Source organism: Dipodomys merriami, unplaced genomic scaffold (assembly GCF_024711535.1).
Source record: "Dipodomys merriami isolate MVZ:Mamm:240054 unplaced genomic scaffold, mDipMer1.0.p SCAF_4, whole genome shotgun sequence".
Lineage (NCBI taxonomy): Eukaryota > Metazoa > Chordata > Mammalia > Rodentia > Heteromyidae > Dipodomys > Dipodomys merriami.
In genome coordinates, this window is record NW_027205603.1 from 64,825,236 (window position 1) to 64,843,437 (window position 18,202).

Sequence of the window (18,202 nt, forward strand, 5' to 3'; positions counted from 1 at the left end):
CCAGGCTAGAGAAATAAGCTGGTACAGAGAAGTTGCTGGCTTTGTTTATTAAGTACAAGATGGGAAGCCAGGCCTCAGTGGAGACCTTCCGCGTTGTCTTGTTTTGCAGTCCTCACCTACTTATTTCTCAGTCTCCTTTCCAGGAAAGCTGTAAGGGTTGAGAAAGTGATCAGTTGTGGGTTGCTTGGCTCTAGGAAGGTAATGTTTTGGTCGGGGGAGCTGGAGCTTTCACTGTGTGAGTTTCTCAAGGCTGTTTCCAGATGGTGTGTGGTTTTGTACTAACGCAAGATCTTGACCAGTAAAGTTCGTGGCTGAGTGTTATGGAGGTGGTTTTGGCTGAGGTGTAAGTCATAAGACTGAGAAGGCTCTAGTTTTTGGAGCATTTCTCAGAGTAATGTGTACTTGTATCTCAGGGAAGCCTTGTCTAAACAAAATGGCATTATAGCCAAGACCCATAAGCAGTTCCTACAAGATCCTACTGGCTCTTGCTGGTGGAGGCTTCAGCTGTTTGTGGTTGTTGTTTGATTTGTCAGTCATGGGGCTTGAACTCAGGGTCTGAGCACTGTCCCTGAGCTCTTTCATTCAAGGCTAGTGCTCTGCCACTTTGAGCCCCAGCACCACTTCTGGTTTTTGAGTGGTTAATTGGAGATAAGAGTCTCATGGGGACTTTTTCTGCTCAGGCTAGCTTTGAACTGTGAACCTCAGGTCTTAGCCTACTGAGTAGCTAGGATTATAGGCGTGAGCCTCAGGTTTTCCTTGAGGTAGTGCCCATCAGTGAGCAAGAAAAGCATCCACCCTGAACTAGTGTTGGTTTGTTACAGATGATGGAAAATGTACTTGAGGTTTCACATTGGGGAAATATGTTCCTGCTCCTGTCACAACCACATCTATTACCAGTAGGTCAGGCTGTATGTGAGCAGACACAGAGTTCCCTTTGAGACAGTGGCTGAAAGCATTAAACAGAGAAGAATGAGAAAAGCCAATCTCTTTTCCTGGTTATATTGCTCCCATGGATTCTTCTGGAAAGCCTGACTCTGGACCTAAGCTCATTTATATTCTCTCTGTCTAGGAAGCTAATCTAAAAGAGAATGGGGGTGGGGGGGTAACCTGTTCAGTTTTTTGTTTCTGGCCTCACAGACACTATCAAATATGATCAAAATGTCCCATTTTTAAGCCTTCTCTTCCTGTAGATAGACTAAAGGTTTTTGTTTTGTTTTGTTTATTGACATTTCCTCAGTGAGTGTTCTATGGCTGCATGACTTGCAATAACAAGATCATTCCATGGGAGAGGTAGAAATGGCCCCAGTCTTCTCCAGATTAGTAGGTGCCACACTGTTCTTTGGAGAAGGTAACTCTAGGTGGGAACTTGAGAATGGGAATGGACCAAGATCATAGACCAGTCATGCAATACACACGAGTGCAAATGTGCATACACACATGCACACACATACACATACTCTCTCTCCTCTCTCTCCCTCTCTCTATTTCTTTCCCTCTCTCACATACCTACACACATGCACACACATACTTCTAGTTAGTTCCCTCCTATATGTTGCATTTCAAATAGTACTATATTTATTTGAACAAATGTTGATGTGTAAATAACATTTGAAACCCTTGGTTTTCATGGATTAAAAAAAAAAGAAGAAGAAGAAACCCCAGGGAGGTTCCAGTAAAGTGCCTACAGCCCTTGGTTACTTTGTGGCCAATCTAAGACAGACTAGATTCCAAGTGGTGTCACTAAATCTGACTGAATAACTCATTCATTCAAAAATATCTGTGGCGGGCTGGGAAGGTGGCTCAGTGGTAGAGTGCTTGCCTTGCATGCCTGAGGCCCTGGGTTCGATTCCTCAGCACCACATAAGCAAAAAGAAAAAAAGCCGGAAGTGGCGTGGTGGCTCAAGTGGTAGAGCGCTAGCCTTGAGCTGAAGAGCTGAGAGACAGCGCCCAGGCCCAGAGTTCAGGCCCCACGACCGAAAAAAAAAAAAAAATATCTGTGGCATAGAAAGTACAGCAATGGCTGTATCCAAAGTGGCTTATTTGACGATTTATGTAAGTCATCATCTTTTTAAAAAATTGTTTTCCATGAACTTGAACAGCAGGTTACATAATAACTTACCTTGTATGAGATCCTTGAACGGCTTTTCTTCATTAAATATCACATTTCTGTGATTAAAACTGAGGAATTTGTAGTCAAGTTATAGTACCATTTAAGCTTCATGGAATGTATTAACATTTGTAAATTCCATTCATTTTAAAGCATCTCTGTAATTTATGTAAGTGGGGTCATAGTCTGCATACATTCAAGTTGCTTTTGATGAAGAAGACATCTTTAGATGCATTGTTTCATAGCCATTCTATTCCCTGAGTATGTTTTGTAGAGTGGATATGCTGCACACAGCTCTCTCAGCATCCTGCCATGGTCTCACGTCTCCCAAAGGAATCCCAGCAGCAGACTCCTCCTCTGTTCACCCCAGAACCACTCTGAATAGATTCTCAATATATGTTGGAGATCAGGGGTCTAGGTCTAGGGGAAAGAAAGAATTTTGTGCAATGCCTCTCTACAGACAATGACTCTTTTACAAAGTAAAATTATGAAAGATTAGAGTCATAAATTGAAACCCACCCTCCCAAACGAATATAGCACCACTGTGCTTAAACAAAGCAGTCTTAGATGAGATCTGTCTTGTGAATGAAACTTATTTTGCTCAAGAGGAAGATGGAAGAAATTTCTTCTGTCTTCCTTTATTCCTTTATCTGACTACAAAAAGAAAAGTTAGGAAACTGTAATATAGGCATAAAGAAGTCTTTTCAAAATAGAGATAATACAACAACTAACTTCAACAATTGTAAAGAATTCACCAATGCAATGCTCATCAACATTTTGCCATTGTGACTTCATACTGTTCCCTTCTTCCATGGTTTAAAAAGATGCTAAATGAATATCAAACAAATATTTGAAACTACAAATAAATAAATTATGGCCAAATACGGTAATGTTTATATCCAGTATAATTAAAGTAAGACATAGACATTGGTCACAATGATATGATGTAACATATTAGAAGAAAATTTGAAATATAAAATGCTCAGGTCTAAATGTTCATTAGTTTATGTCTGATATCTCTATTCTATGTCTTTTAAAAAATCTTTCTTGTGAAAACATTTCAATATTTCACTCTCAATGCAATATAAAGTTTTATAATTATCTGTGGTGCCAAGATTTCTATTTGTCCCTAACATCTATCCTTTCTGGTTATTTTTTACAAAACCCCCAATTTTCAAGAGGGCAAAGGTTACTAGTCTGAATTTCCCAGCTCCTTTGCAGATCTATATGAATATATAATTAAGTCCTGTCCAATAGAATGTATAAATGTAAGGAAATGTCCTTAGAAGGCAAAATATATGCTTTGCTCTCCCCTCCTTTCTGTGAGCTATGATGTAGATTTAGTGGCTGGAACTCGAGCAGTCATCTGAAGCCCTACAATAGTCTGTGTAAGAATGAAAGAGCAGTGAGAAGGATCGTCCTCCGATAACTCTACTTCATCTCAAATATCTCCCTGTACACTTTTCTTTCTATTGGAAAGAGAGATAAGCTTTTATGTCTTAGGCCTTTAGTCTTTAAATATTTTTTCTGATGGTCCTGTGGATTCATCTGCTTGCTAGGCAGCTGCTATCAGTCGACTCATGCTTACAGTCCTTTTGCTTTGTTTGTTTTTCAGATTGTGCGTGTATCACACTTAAACTCAGGCTTACCTCTGTCTGATCCTCCTACTGTCTCTTGAACAGCTGGGATTATAGGTATACACTATCATGCTGGGGACCTAATTTTTTTTTATTTTTTCTCCATTTGAAATGGAGGTAGTGAGTTTTTAAAACCTTTAGACAGTATCATTGAAAAATACTTGAAGCACATGAATAAGATGGGTTAAACATTAACATTGTTCTAGGCTATTTGCCCCTTCAAACAGACAGATACACAGAAAAGCCATCTGGTGGATCACACATCTCTAGGTCATTGACCATTTTACAAACCTCTTTTATCAGTATTAAGAAATAACTGTTGAATCTCGGCTGCATGGATAAACAGTCTCCCAGGTTGCTACAAACGAGGCACATGCTGAGAAGCCAGGCAACAGGAAAGGGGCCAGGGAGAGTGAATCCACAAGCTATAGGCAAAATGATGGCAGCTGCTGGATGGCACTTCCTAAGCTACTTACTTCTTTCTAGGCATTGTACTTCATTTCTCCAACATTGTGCCTTCTCTCGAGGCCAGAGAAACTACCAAGGCTGCCCCAGTGCCTTTGGTAGCTTAGCCTGAGTGGAGAATGTGCATTGCCTGCCTTTCTGGCCATCACGTGTGGCCTCTCTCCTTCCACGTGCTCAGGGCGGGGGAGGGGGGTGCCTCAATTACCCCAGTGGTGGGCAACCACCCTGGCCTGAATGTCATCTTATTTCCTTAGCCTCAAGGTTGAGCTTAGCAGTCAGTAAGTAACCAAAGCTGATCCATTTGGAGTGAATCTTAAAAGTTCTGTGGAGCCTTTGGGGGGGAGGAAGAGACAAACACTTTAAAAAACACACCAGAATATTAAAAACAATGAGATGGAACGTTCACTATGTGGCTTCAGGACTGAACCCTCTCTTTAAATGTAGCCAACCCAGAGGAGTGCGGCCTGGGCAGAGGAGAAAGCTGAAATCTTGTTCTTGTGACATCATTCTGACTTCCATGTTGAGCCATCCTAGAGCTGCTGCAGCCTCTAACTTCTCAGTTACCTAAGTCAGTAAGTTGCCTGTTATTGTGTGGTTTGGAAAGTCAGTTGTCAGATAAAATAGAGGACATCCAGCCATTTTGAAATGCAAATAAATAGTGACTAATTTTTTTAAATCACAAAGCATGTTCCAAATGCTGCTGGGGACATATAGTGAGAATTTAGTCATTGCTTATCACAAATTGAAAATTGATTAGTTGGCTGTTGTTTTCCTTGCTAAATCTGTCAACCCTGCTTATCACTAAAATGACTGAGTGATGGCTGGTGAAACACAGTGTTCATGGGAGGATCTGAAAGCGTCTGTTGTTTGGGTGAATGGGAGGGAGATAGGAGTCTTTGGCTGGGCCACCGTGGAACAGAATGACAAAGCCTGAGGATGTTGCTTGCAGCATTGTTTCCAAAATAGGGCATCACACATGGGCATTAGTGATGTTGAGGGGGTGGCTGAGTGGCAAGAATACAAGAATCTGAGCCCAGCTAAGGATTAGCAACCTAGACAAATGCAGGAATGAAAAGATCAAGGTGAAATCAAGCAGCGACATTAGCCAAAACACATGCAAGTCACTTTGGTATTCATTAATCTAGTCAAGGAGAGAGGAGAAAGAGAAAGAAACTGGGGGTGGGGGATAATTTTGATGATGTGGGTGATGATGCTACCATAAAGGGGGGTGTCTTGACAGGAATTTAGGGGGTGGCACAAATGACCTGGTTCCTCCACAACTCTTGAAGTCTGAGTATTTCTTTGGTCTGAAAGTAATTCACAGGTCACTGGGGGTGAGAATCACTGGGGGTGAACTGGAGTTTTCAGTCTGGGCAATGTCCCTCTGAACCATGGACTTTAGCTTAAGAGGTCACTTGAGAAAGTGAGAAATGAGGCAAGGAGGCCGAAATCAAGCATCCACAGAATGTAGAGGTCACAGAGGGCAGAGGCCCAAGAGGATGCTGGTTCCCTGACTCTTGTCTAGCACCAAACCTGGCCCTCCAAAACCCCATATGACCACTGTTAACACCAACATGAAGCACAGCCCTGGAAACCACCAAGTTCAATAAACCCCTTTATTATAGTGATGCATTTCCCATACCCAGCCCCTTCCCAAAGCCTCAGTGTCATGCTGTGTGAGAAAATCAATCTTGCTTTTTCAAAGTAAACTGAGAACTTAGAAAAACAATAAAGAAACCCTATTATTTGTGCCCAAAGTGCACAAGTAACCATGGGAAGGATCCAGAGTTGCTGCTCGCCAGTTCATGGCAGATGATTGTGAGCAATGGGCTAGGATGATGGCATGTCAAATGTGACAAGCCAGAAATAGTCCCCCAGATGAGAGATCATGGCAGTATACAGTTTGGGTCTGAAGGACATTGAAATGACTGTTTACCAAGGTATATTCATTTCCCTGAAGAATGTATGAAATATGCATAGACTGAAAAGGATTAGGAAACATGATTTGCATGGTAAAATAGGCAGAAACATTTATTTTTAATGTGTTTTCTGTGTAACTGAAATAGCCTCAGACTTTGCTCTGGGTACCAAAAAACCTACAGTCACATGAGACTTTGAATGTTATTCTCTTCTCAAGTCTAGGGAGAGAGTGGCAAAGAGTTGGAGAGGGTCTTGGCTGCATTGAGCCTTTCTCCCAGAACATCCTGTTTCTAGTGCAGGCTTGTGTCCGACCACATTGAGAGGGCACATGGAAAAGACTAATGCTCTAAGAAGGACTCAATGAAATACTGATAGTCCTGTAGTAGTAGTGGCCTCCTTCCCCTCTAGATTCACAGGTTCAGCCTTTCTGGAGCTCCTCCTCTTCTTCACCCAGAGGCTTACTCTATGCTGCCTTCCAATAGCCTTCCTGGAAGTGTGTGTGTGTGTGTGTGTGTGTGTGTGTGTGTGTGTGTGAGAGAGAGAGAGAGAGAGAGAGAGAGAGAGAGAGAGAGAGAGAGAGAGAGAGACAGAGACAGAGACAGAGACAGAGACAGAGTCAGACAGAGAGACAGAGAGAGACAGAGAGAGAGGGGCCTCTGCTTTTGAGTTCTGAGGACTTCTGTTGATGGCTCCACATAACACCTGCTTCCAGGGGTCTCTCAGTTCTAACCTTAAAATTTAATGTAGACTACCCCACCCCAGCACTTCTTATTTATTGTCTTACCTTGCCCTGGTTTCACTGGTTTGCATAGCCTGCACCACCTTGAAGTACACTGTTCAATTTGCTAGCCTACTTTTGTTAACCCAGCAATCTGTTCCATTCACAGTTATATCCCAAGTCCTAGTAGAAGCTCAGGAAGCATTTGTTGAATGCTTCCAGGACCTTCTGCAGAAAAGAGTTCACTTGGAAAAGGCCAGAGTAAACATGGTAGATTTCTGAATACTTCAAAAAGGAGAGAATTTAGGTCCTATAATCGGCATTCCACCTGATGCATATGTCTCCCTGGCCTCCTGACACTCACCTCTGCCAAACTGTCAAGTAATTCAGACGGGTGATAACTACCATTTTGAAATGGTTCATCAACCTCCCTGGCAATGCTCCAGAAATCAAAGTCTTGCCTCGTATTTCAGATGTGCTGAAAAGTAGTGGCTGGTTAAAAGTAGAGACTCAGGACCCAAATAGCTCAGACCAAATCCTAGCTCAAATTTAGACAACTGACTTAACTTCTCTGTTCTGGGGACACTAGTACACAACTTCAAACATTGATATGAAGATCCAGTGAGATGATATATAAAACTTCAAGCGCAGCCTGACACACAATAAGTACCATGTACACATGTCAGAAATGCTTGGGGCCCCAAGTGTTTCAGATTTGAGAATTATTACATCATATTATATAGTATATATAATTATATATTATATATTGCATGTATATATGTGAGTACATACACTAAAAAGGCTTGACCATGAGGATCAAAGTCCAAACACCAAATTCATGTTTCATATAAATCTTAAACCTACCTTTGAGGTAATTTTCACAATATTTTAAATAATTTTATACATAAAACACAAAGTTTGGATGTAGACTTTTTCATTCATGATATCATGTTGGTGCCCCCAAAGTTTTGGAGCTTAGAGAATATTTTGATTTTCTAATTTTTAGATAAAGGTTATTTAACCTATAATATAGTTTTCTTTTCAAGGACTTCTCTTGGAAAATAGCTTATCAATTAACTTTCTTCTTTGAGCATACACTTTGGGATTAAACACCCACCCTCAATACATTCCTTCTAAGGATACTGTGTTCTTCATTAGACAATTCATACTCGATAAAATTTTATTCATTTCCTTATTACAATATCTTTAAGCAAACTTACTTTATTCATTCATTCATTCAGACTTAGAAATTTCTGCGCACTGATTTCTAATCAGTTAACATGCTCCCTGGAGATTTTCTCCAGCATTAAATCATACTACATTATTCCATAGTTTTCCCAGTATAACTTCCCCATCTCTTTTCAATACAACCCATAATCCACATATACATTGTTGACCAAGTTCCTGGCTCACAGCGAGTTCCCTCCTGACAAATGATTATGACATCAGTGCATCACAAAACGTATTAAAAAATTTAAAAGAAAAAAATCTACAGGAAAAATAGAGGCAATAAGCGCCAGAATAAAATGTGAAGCAGAAGTTTTCTAAAGATAGCGATCAACCTGTGCCGTCAAGCCCAGCTACGATGGTAGGATTTCATCAGGTTCCCATGGTAACAAGCATACGTGCAGAGCTTATAAACATATATTAAGAGAGACTGTGAATGGAAAATGTGCTGCTTGGAGGTGGGAAGAGCCCGGTCTACCCCAGCTCCGTGGCTCATCAGCTTGTAACTAAGCTACTGTTTCCAATTCTGTCAGTGTTTCCTAAAGTATGTGTCCTGGGTCACCTACCTCAAAACCAACAGTTACAGACTTTTTGTTGCTGTTGTTTTTATTTGTTTTGAAGTGCATTCGTGGGCTCTTTCCAGACCTACTGAATATGAATCTGGGTTAGGGGGCCAAGAATCACATTTTTTTTTTGTTTTTTTCTTTTGGGTCCAGTCGTGGGGCCTGAACTCTGGGCCTGGGCGCTGTCCCTCAGCTCTTCAGCTCAAGGCTAGCGCTCTGCCACTTGAGCCACAGTGCCACTTCCGGCTTTTTTCTTTTTTCTTATGTGGTGCTGAGGAATCGAACCCAGGGTCTTGAGCATGCAAGGCAAGCGCTCTACCACTGAGCCACCTTCCCAGCCCAAGAATCACATTTTTAACAAGATCCCTGGATGTTTTTTAAATCATCATCATCATCATCATCATCATCATCATCATCATCATCATCATCATCTTTAAGTAGTGGTACAAAGGAGTTACCATTCAACAACTCAGTTTGTAAGTCCAATGTCCAATGCATCTTGCACCCCTTTCCTCATTCTCCTTCATCCCTTCCAGGCCATCCCCTCCCTTCAATTTTCTTAGTTTCTTAGATTATGCATTGAATATTATGATTCTCCCCTGCCTCTTCACTTCATTGGCCTACCCTCTCTCCCCCAGGTTATTCTTGAATACAAAGTCAGAATCACAGGGCTCTGTGTTCCCCCATGTCCAACATGTAATTGCATTGCTCCTAAAACACAATCCCAAAAGTCTCTGAGCAACAGCCATAAAGAATATGCTCTTCAGAGTACTCTTATAGCCTACAAATATTTATGCAGTACTTTATAAGGTACTTACAGACATGTCAGATACTATTCTCAGGATATATCAGGTATGTAAAACTATTTGACCTTGTAGAACTTACATTCTCCAGTGTAGAAGCAGAGATAATAAATCAATTATGAACTGGTATAAATAGATACATCATTAGCAAGTTGGAAGGTGGTAAGTGAGACAGGAAATAACACAGAACAATTGGAGGGGATCAGGGTTGAGACAGCTGGTAAAACTCTTTCCTAAATGATACAGACAAAAATCAACTTACATATTATTTATTACCCAGGCTTGACTGGTGGACCAGCTGTGTGCTGAAGTGAACCTTGACAGGGCAGTAGGAGTTGCCAGTGAGCTTCACCCTTGTATGGCTAGTGGACTGCACTTGGTCTCCATTCCCTTCTACCTGCTGTCCTGGCTCAGTGAGTGACCACTGATGGCCCCTTGTTTCATGGTGGGATCAACTGTGTGGTATTGTTGAGCTTGGGGCAGCAACGCACAGCCTGTCCATCTTGCTCCCCTCTCCTTTCAGCACACTCTGATCTATACCTGGCCTGTGACTCCTGACTCCAGCTTAAATCCCTAGCAATAGAAGAAGACACTCACTACAAGGTTGGCAAGCCAAGGTAACTGAGAACTGTTAGGGGTTCACTCTCCCCCAAATCTTCATTGTTCTGTTTTCACTCTCAATTCATATTTGGTTATGCAGAGTCTTTCGGGGTGCTGGCACCATCTTGCAGTCCTCTGAAACACTGATGCCTGCAGGCCTGCTGTTTATTCATTCCTTTTCTCCTTTGCCCACCGACACTTCCACAGTGCTTACCAGGGAAGTCAAAACAGCTACGGCCAAATAGATTTCTCTAGCATAATTTGAATTGATTATACAGAGGCTCTGCCTGCAGAAACAGGAATGTCTCTAAAAAGCTATCCTTTTAAAGGAAGGAATGTGTATCTATCCACACTAGTTAAAAGCAGGTGCAGGCACAGGCTTTGCTATCCTAAGTCCCCATCTGGGAAACCTTTTTTTATAGGAAGAAGAGATGGAGGATGAGGGCTCTGACACTTGGCTCAGCAGAGATGATCAGATGTGACCTGATCGATGGCTGTTATCTGGGGTGCTTATCAGCCTCTTTTTGGTGCCTGTAACCTGTCTCCACATCTCTCTTATTTTATGATACTGAGATTTGAACTCATGGCCTTGAAATTCTTGCAAGGAAAGTACTCCAGCACTTAGATCCATGCCTATAGTCCTTTAGTTCTTTTGTTGTTGGTGGTGTTAGTCATGGGGCTTGAACTCAGGGCCTGGGTGCTATTCCTGAGGGTTTTTTTTTTTTTTGCTCAAGGCTAGCGCTCCACCACTTTGAGCCACAGCTCTATTTCCATTTTTCTGGTGGTTAATTGGAGATGAGACTCACAGACTTCTCTGCCTAGGATGGCTTTGACCATAATCCTCAGATCTCAGCTTCTTGAGTAGCTAGAATTACAGGTGTGAACCACTGGTACCTGGCAACTCTTAACTTTTTTGCAGTCTAGCTTTGAACCAAGATTCTACTGACTCTGCCTTCCAGGTAGCTGGACTACAGGTGTGCAGTACCATGCCTGGTCCTCCATGTTTCTTTCTGTAGGTTCAAATGTATCAGCAGTCCAGACCTCGTCTGAGTCATGGTACTTCCTGGGGCCCTCCTGCATGTTAAACATGTCCTCTCTTTCCTCCATTGCCATCTCGTTCCAGCCCATTTCCTAGACTGAAATGATCACACATAAACATAAAACTCCTGCATTCTTCAATATGGCCAGCACTATTCTGGCTGGGGAAATTCATGCCCTCAACATCATTTCCTAGGACACACTCAATTTTCTGTCAAACTCTATAAATACCTAATACTTGAAAATGACCACATTTAGTGAGTTAGCAGCTACTTGAAGATCAACGGGTACACAAGTTTCTTATTATCAACTTTAAAAGAGCCAGTTCAACACAGCTTTGCCCAAAGAAGTGAACACTCCCATCTTGATGGCTTCCCCAAAGCAAAGCGGGGGGTAGGAGGGGTGGTGGGTAGACAGGGCTGAAGGACCTGGTGCTAGGCCAGGCTCAGTGCCATGGGGGGTGAACGTGCCACAGTCATTTGTTGCAGGGAGAAACCCATCCTTTCCTGGATATGCTCTTCTTCCCACCTTCCTAAAGCTGAGGACTTTTTTCTTTTAATGATGCTGAGGTAGACACCCTGCCTGGTCGCCACAGCACATACATTCTCAAAATACTTGCAAGATTTAAAAAAAGACAACTTGGAAGGATTTCCTTTCAAGTAAATTTTGTAATAGAATCTTTCTCTGCTTTCAGCATGTGGCATGGAGGTTGGGGGATGATATAGGAAGCAGTAAATGCTGCCCACTGGGGAAACTTGCTAGGAGTCCTGGTAGTTAAAACTGACTGATCCCAGAGAGCTGAAGACAGCTCTGCTCTCAGCACCTCCAGAGAGGGCTGGACCCGCTTATTTCAATGCACTCAGAGGTTCCATGAATGCTCGACAGACCTGGTTTGTGACCAGTGGAAGAGAAGAGGCAGTTTTGCACAGTTAAAGAGTGGAATCTATTATACGTACTCTGGAGTTTTGCCTGGCTGAAAGGAGGAAGGAGGGATCTGGTGGGACTTAGAACGGAATGAGGGGTATGACTCAGTGCTGAAAGTTCCCCATAGGCAAGAAGAGTGGCTGTGTGACTCACAGGCACTTTCTCTATTTGTGGCCCACAGAAGAAAGTGGCTGTGCCTCCATGTTTGTGACCTCTTTCTTCTGTCTCCTTATTGCACCTGTATCCTCTCAAGCTAGAGGGAGGTCTGGAGCTCCCCCACCCTGCTTGTGTGCTTGCATGCATGCGTGCACATGCACGCGCGCGCACGCACACACACACACACACACACACACACACACACACACACACACACACACACACACTCAGCCAGTGACCCAGAATTCCACAGGATAGTAGCAGTTAAAATGCAAAGTGACCCACTAGCTTTGTTGTTAGACCCTACAGTCTGCATTTTCTGTGAAGCTCAGGCAATTCCATTGCTAACGTGGTCCCTGAAGCACACGCATGAATGGCAATGACCTAGCTTTGTCCGAACCACCCCACGTGGAAGAGAGGGAAAGTTGGCTCATGTGGCCATCAGGCTGATAAAGGTTGTTTTTGTTTTTGTTTTTGTTTTTCCTGATGACAACCAGTCTCCAATCTCATCCTTGGACACCATTCCAGTGATGGAGTGCTGCTATCAAATGTCTCTTATTGGCCCTTTTGATCCATCGCCCAGGCGGCAGGCAATAACTGATGCTCTGACTTTCTGCCTTCCTGCAGCTGAGCCCAGAGTAGACCCCCTGGAAGTGAACATTCACCAGACACAAAAGCATAAAATTTAATCTTGCATCCACCAGGCGATTTTCTGCTCATTCTCTCTGCCTCCAGCTGCTTTTATGAGAGGCAGGGCAGCCAGGCGGCCTTTTCTGGGCTGCAGCAGGCGGGCTCTCCTCCCTGGAGCCTACTCCCCTCCCTGGCACGAGTGTGCTTTTTATTAGACAGCCTCTCCAGATCAAAGGCCTGTTTGCTTCTAAATTGCGTAAATTGCCATTTCTTTATTGCTTGCCTAACAGGGGCTGCCCTAAACTTGGCATGAAGGGTTTCCAGGTGGCACCCCCTCCCATTTTCTAAGCTCTGCTCATTTTTTCACAGCTCTTGAGCTCTGCCTGAGTGGGTGGCAGAGCAAGAGCAGAACAGAACACAAGGGAAAGGGATGGGGGTGGAGGATGCTAAAGAACATGAACACAGGAGAAGAGCAGCCTTGGCAAGAAGCCAGAAAGGAGGCCTCATCAGGTGGGGTAGCTTGGGGCTTGTGTGAGGATGATGACTCAGAGACTATAAAAGAATGTGGGGGAGAGTGGGGTTTGGGTAGCCACAAATATCTGGCTCAAGGCATGGGATGGATGTGTATGTATTATCTAGAAGGAAAAACTAGAGCCGTGATGATTCCTAAAAAAGGAAAGACAGGCTGACACAGACATGAAATCTGTCAACTCAGAATGAGACACGCCTGCCTGTCAGCTGTATTGCCAGGATTTTGTGTTCTTTGGTTCATGACACAGAAAATGGAACACAATGCAGACTACTGTCACAGGTCTCCAAGCAGTGGGGGCTGAGTGCTCTCCTGGGTGGCTGGGGAGTGGGGAGATTACTTTAGGAGACTAGGGCAGCTCACTGATACTGTGTACTAGGAGGCTGGGCTGGGCTTGTTTGACAGGCCCTTTATTACCTGCGATACAGGTTCTTGGCTGGACTCTCAAAGGGGTAGGATTGGACTTGAGTCCCCATAAGTAGATGGGAAACAAATATGTGTCAAGAGCTTAGCCCATCATTTAGAACATTGGAAGACCTGTATAACTAGTAGCTATTATTATTAGACAGTCTGATTCACTCCAGATGTGCTTTGAGACCCACCTGGATTTGGGCTAGGGGAGCTCAGTGGTAGAGTACTTTCTTAGCATGCTTGACACCCTAGGTTGAATCTCCACTACTGGGAAGAAGAAAGACATTAGTGGCTCACACCTGTAATCCTAGCTACTCAGAAGACTGAAATCTGAGGATTGCAGTTTGAAGTCAATCTGGGCAGGAAAGTTTATGATTCTCATATCTCCTATTAATCACTAGAAAGCTGAAAGTGGAGCTGTGTCTCAACTGGTAGATCACTAACTTTGAGCACAATAGATCAAGGACAGAGTCCAGGCCCTAAGTTGAAGCCCCAGGATTGGCACCCCTCCCCCCAAAAAAAGTAAGCCTCTGGGAACGGAAGTGTAGCCCAGTAGCTTGGTAGTAGATTGAAAGTAGGAAAGAGCATGCATGAAGTCCCAGGTTCCATCTCCAGCACCACACACATACAACAAAGGTAAGCATCTTTCATGAGATGACTTTAGAGTCTCCACCAGACTGTCATGAGCAATATCATTTGTTCTTCAGTGACCTAAAACCAAGCATGGACCATTGCCTTATGTCATTTAAAATACAGCTGATTAGAAGTTGAATCAATACAGTTTGATTAGAGTTTGAAATTTCTCTCTGAATAATAGGAAGTGATAATATTAGAAAAGAATCATTTTGTAGCTCCCCCCTCCATGAGGAAGGAGAACAGGTAGTTAGTTATCAATGGAGGATAAAGATAAACATCCTATGCTCTTGTTGATGAAGAATTTTACAACAGAGAGATCAGGTTCTCACTTATGTGAAATTACTGTTTCATCTTAGCCTGACAAAAAATGCACCCAGAGGCTCTGTGTCTCCAGATATGATGCAGTACAAGACAATAAATGAAGCATGCTTGGGGAACAATTGAACCTGAACCAAACCATTACTTTTAGAGAAGATGGGGAAAATGAACATGCTAAATTGTCACATTAAAGGCATCAGTGAAAAATAAGATGTGGGTTATTTTGGAGAAATTAACTGGGCTCCTCCAAGTTAACTAGTAAGAAAAATGCCTAGAGGGCTCTTCTAGGTTCAAAGAGATTTAGCGATGAGGTAAGATGGAACAGCCAAGCACAAGAAAGGAACATATTGTTTAGAGCTTGATTGGTACAAATAATTGTGAAAATAATTTTGAATAATTGAAAAAAATTGACCACACTTTGGCATTAAACAGTAACTGAGAATTTCTGTTAATTTTGATAGGTAGGGTAATGATATTACAGTTGTATGAGGAAAACATCATTTTTGGAGATCTGTGTTTAAGTCTGAAATGAGATGATCCTGGAATCTCTTCAAAATATGCACTCTAGCCATAAATAAAACAACCAAAAGAAGAAAACAAACAAGCAAAAAGGGAACGGTAAATGTGGGTTTTGCTTGTTTTCAACTTTTAACTGTGTGTGTAAACTTTCATGATAAGTAACATCTGATCCACTTACACAGGAAGAAGACAGATATCTACAAGCCAAGGAGAGAAAAAGCCAATTCTACTAACTCTTTGATTTCAGAATTTCAGCTTATTTTTTGGCAGTGTGGAGATTTGAACTCAGGGCCTTCCACATAGTAGGCAGGCACTCTACCATTTGAGCCATATTCCTGCAACTTTTGCTCTTAGTTTGTTTTCCAGATAAGGTCTTGTACTTTTGCCAAGGCTGACCTTGAACCTGATCTCCCTACCTCTGTCCCTGGAGGGGCTGAGATAGCAAGAGAGCTCTATCATGCCCAGTCTCCAAGGTAACATTTCTGTTGTTTTAACTACTTTATGGGTCTTTGTGATGACTGCCCTCACAAACCATACTGCTTTCCTATGTGCATTTACCACCCTATAACACATTCTACATTTATTTCCTCATGATTTTCTCCTGCCAGAATATGCATAAGGGTAAAGCATTTTGCTGCTTATTTTTTGTCAATGGCTGGGTTTCATCCCCTATGACAGGGCTTGACCTGCAGGGTCGTGTGGGCCTTCCTTACATACTTGTGCAATGCTGACGATGAATGGACATCATCGGAAGGTACTTCATGGGTCCCTGCTAGGTTGAAAATATTGTTCTAGCATAAGAATTCTCATTCATTGTACTTCCACTCTGCATATTCCATCTTGTGGTCTGCCCCAAGTGTCTGGACTTTGTTCGGAGATTAAGCATGAGGGGAGTATGGCCTGCAGAAAATATGCTCTATATTCTGCAGAACAGAATACACCCCCACAGAGCATCTGGACAGTTTGTGGGAGACTCTGATGAAGCAGGGAATACGCTTTAGAGATAGAGGATGTGATGGGGAGCAACAAAAAGGAAAGAGCAAACATGAGAGAATTATCTATAGGGAATGTCTGCATTTCCTGGATCCTTAGCACCATCCTGTAGGGCAGCCCACTTCTTCTTCATGGACTTCAATGGTCTTGAATCCATTTTCATTTCCCAGCTTCTTGGGTATTTCTCCCTTTGGTAAGCTCGGAGCAGGGTCTCACCATGTTGTCAGTAAGTGAGCTGTAAATCTGTTCAACAAAGCTCAAAAGGCAAGTGTGAACAGAAGAGGAAAGACCAAGTTGACACTGGGAAGTTAGAAGGCTCTAGGATGAAGAGGTCCCAGAAAATGGGAGTCACAAAGAAAAGATGATATCAGACCTCAGCCCCCACCAATGCTTGCCTGGGGCCTCTTGAAAAATGGTTGCTTTAGCCAGGCGCCAACGGCTCACACCTGTAATCCTAGCTACTCAGGAAGCTGAGATCTGAGGATCACGGTTCAAAGCCAGATGGGGCAGATAAGTCTGTGAGATTCTTATCTCCAATAAGCCACTCAGAAAATTGGAAGTGATGCTGTGGCTCAAGTGGCAGAGTGCTAGCCTTGAGCTGAAGAGCTGAGGGACAGTGCCCAGGCACAGAGTTCAAGCCCCACAACCAATAACAAAGAAAGAAAGAAAGAAAGAAAGAAAGAAAGAAAGAAAGAAAGAAAGAAAGAAAGAAAGAAAGAAAGAAAGAAAGAAAGAAAGAAAGAAAGGAAGGAAGGAAGGAAGGTAGGAAGGAAGGAAGGAAGGAAGGAAGGAAGGGAATGGTTGCTTTCCTTTCTGCTTCATAGTTTCCCTGAAATTTCTCTGATACGCAGAAAACAGGAAAAGGACTGAGCAGGGAGCCCAATAAACGCAGCAGGTGCCCCATGTTCCTCCCTAGATGCTCATGCCTGTGGAATGTGCCAGATTTTGAAGTGGGTATGGGGGGGCCAGCGTGTGCATACCCCCTGTGTAGCTGAACATCTGATTTAACACAAAGGGAATTATGCTGTCTTCTGTCAGCCTGTTCTCTGTGAACACAAGCTATTCTTTGGGATCAAACGGAATCTATCAGAATTAGCAGGTCCTCAGTGGGAAGGGCATGTTTTCTTTCTGTCTGCCTAATACATAATCTCACAGCTCCGAGTTCCTCAGCACTCTGCCAGCTCATTTCTTTTAATATCCCAAGTTCATAGCCTGAACCCCTTGCTCTACATGACTGCAGGACATCGGTGTCTTCCAGATGGCTCAAAAGATGTTCTGGATGGTGCTTATCAATCCCACCAAGCAGCCACCACATTTTCTCCTCTGTCTATTGCTTCCCTCAGTCTTTTTCATGCTCCTACCCTCTCTCTGCCCCACTTCATCTCAACTGTGCATACAACCTCCTCCTTTATCCCCTACTCTCACACCTTTGCCTTCCAAACCAAGCTGCCATGTATACAGCAAAACAGTTGAGAGTAAATATGTGACAACTGATGGTCCAGGGAATAAGCATGAGTCTGGATGGGCCCTGCTGTGGTAGAGGTAAGGCTTCCATTGATTCGGAGGGGAAAGGGTCCTGGTATGGGCTGAGGGTCCTCAAGGTCATGATGAGAGAACTAGGAGAAAAGGCCTCAGCACAGAAGTTATTTGCTAATTAGTATGAAATACCTTCATTTGTGTGTGTGTGTGTGTGTGTGTGTGTGTGTGTGTGTGTGTGTGTGTGTGCTGCTAAAACTTGAACTCTGGACCTCACACCTTACTTGGCTTTTTTGTTCATGGTTGGAACTCTATCACTTGAGGCTTCTCTCTAGTCCAGCATTTTGGTGGTTAACTATAGGGCCTCAGGGACTTTTCTGCCTGGGTTGGCATTGAATCATGATCCTCAGATCTCAGTCTTCTGAGGAGCCAGATTACAGGTGTGAGCTACTGGTACCCAGCTTAGAATGGGGAAATCCTTGATATTTTAATAGTGTAGCTATCCAGAGAGTAGCTGCCTATCAAACAGCCA